This window comes from Panicum virgatum, chromosome 1K (assembly GCF_016808335.1).
Source record: "Panicum virgatum strain AP13 chromosome 1K, P.virgatum_v5, whole genome shotgun sequence".
Lineage (NCBI taxonomy): Eukaryota > Viridiplantae > Streptophyta > Magnoliopsida > Poales > Poaceae > Panicum > Panicum virgatum.
In genome coordinates, this window is record NC_053136.1 from 44,437,105 (window position 1) to 44,439,293 (window position 2,189).

Here is a 2,189-nt window from a genome sequence, read left to right on the forward strand (position 1 = left end):
ATTTAACACCCGAGTGTTAAACTTTCATTTAATTAGTTAGTTAGTGACTTAAGACGTTCCGTTACAAATCGAGACGGAAATGAATCCAAGTTTAGTTTTCAAATTCTGGAGCCAGAGAAAACCGGAACCTCCGGAATTGGACCCGGAACTTCCGGAAATATCAGGATACTCCGGGTATTAGACCGGAAACTCCGGATTAACCCGGATACTCCGGGTATTCTTCCAGATACTCCGGACCTGAAGTGCTATATCACGTGTCCTGGGTATGGTGATTGTTCCCAAACGTTATTACTCCGTTTTTCACTTCTCCTCACTCTCTCCACAAGCTCTTCCTCTCTCCTTAGCCCTAAACTCCAAATCCTTCCCTCCCAATCCATTTCCAAGGCCAAAGAGGCTCAAATCGACGTGGGGAATCATCTTCTCCAGGTATTCCACCTTGGGGTGGTTTCATTTTCGAGTTTTTCTTGCAAGGGAAGCTTCCTCAAGGTACCCAAGCTAAGGCTAAGTGGTATGATCGTTTTAGGATGTGTTAAGCGATTTCCTTTGGGTCAATCATCTTCTTATGAATCACTCTACTAGGGTCTAGAAGGGTTTCAAATTTTGTGGGTTGGTTTTGGCTCAATCAAAATTTCAGATTTGGGGGCAAAAGCAGTGTGAAACCTGGAAACTCCGGGTATTTATCCGGATATTCTGGAAATTTCACACCCGGAAACTCCGGGTATTAATCCAGATATTCCGGTCTGGCAGAATTGTGAACATCGGGTTGTCTTGGGTAGTGGTGCGTGTGTACGGGTTAGGATTATTTCAAAGTTACAATCATACTGCATGCATTCTTATGTCATATGCATACGTGTAGTAGTCGCGGCGGAGGAGGTCATATACGAAGTGGTTGCGGAGCCACAGGAGCCGCAGGGGCAAGCCCCGCAGGAGGAGGTTCGCGGGGAGTCGGCCCAAGGCCCAACTCACCCTAGTGCTGAGCAGCAGACGCAAGGCAAGTCCCGTAGCACAACCTATTACTTTAAATTATGACATATATATATATATATATATATATATATATTACTTGTGCATTACGTATAGATATTGGTTGAAACCCTAGTTGCATGATCTCTAGGTTTCCTTGAGTTTATACTAGTATGATAGGACGATAGTAATGCTATGCTTAAGAGTTCGCGGTAGAAGTCGAGTGACTTCTTGTCACTCGCGAGAGATAAAATATATAGAAGTCGAGTAATTTCCAGTTACTCGCGAGACATAGGTTATGTCTACTTATGTTACAGTACTTGAGTATTGGAATGGATATGGAGATATGAGACCGGGCGGGGATGATGTATAGGTATGGCCGTAGGACAGGGTTCCTGGGTGACTTAGCCCTGCCTGAGTCGATTAAGAACCGGTCGTTGTCGGCAGTGCTGATCGGGGATTGAATTGTACTAACCGCATGCCGGGAGTAGGAGGTAGTCGAAACCGGTAAACCGAGTACTGCTTTGCTTCGAAAGTACAGAACTTCTACCCACCCCTTAGGGCGAGTCGAGTGGCCGCGGAGAATCATGATGCATATGTTTACTTTTGGTGGTATCTCGTAGGGCTCGGCTGACTATATGCTGGTGGGGCGGTTCTGTAGTTCGAGGCAGGGAGGGGAATGGTTGGCATGTATAGTCCGACGGGGCAAATGCGTGCCGTGTTGGTTAGGTCCACCTTGTAAGGTTAAATCGGATCGATTCGCCGTGTCTCGCGGTTATGAGGGCCTTGATCTCTTTGCTGCATCGTAGCAAAATGTTAGAATATGAGTTATGTATATTTATATAAAATATTGAGTACATTGAAATATTTTTTCTTGCACCACCATGATTGCTATAGTGGGTCTATGCAAATATTAGATGAGAGTTCATTTATATAGAACCTGGAGCTAAAATAATGAAAGTAAGGAAACTACTTTAGTCACTCTTTATGCAAAAATAACCACCAGCCAAAAGCCTTGCTTGTCTAGTTATGTGGGCTAAGTTATACCCACTGGTCGGGTAAGCCTTACTGAGTATTAGAATACTCAGTGTTTGTTGCCACATTTATTATTTCAGGACACCCGGATGTCGACTTCTGCCCCTGTTGTGTCAAGTTCATCCGCCGGGATGCAGAGGGGTGGCAGGTCGATGAGCGGGACCCTTAGGCTAGGGCTTTGTCGAGTTGTA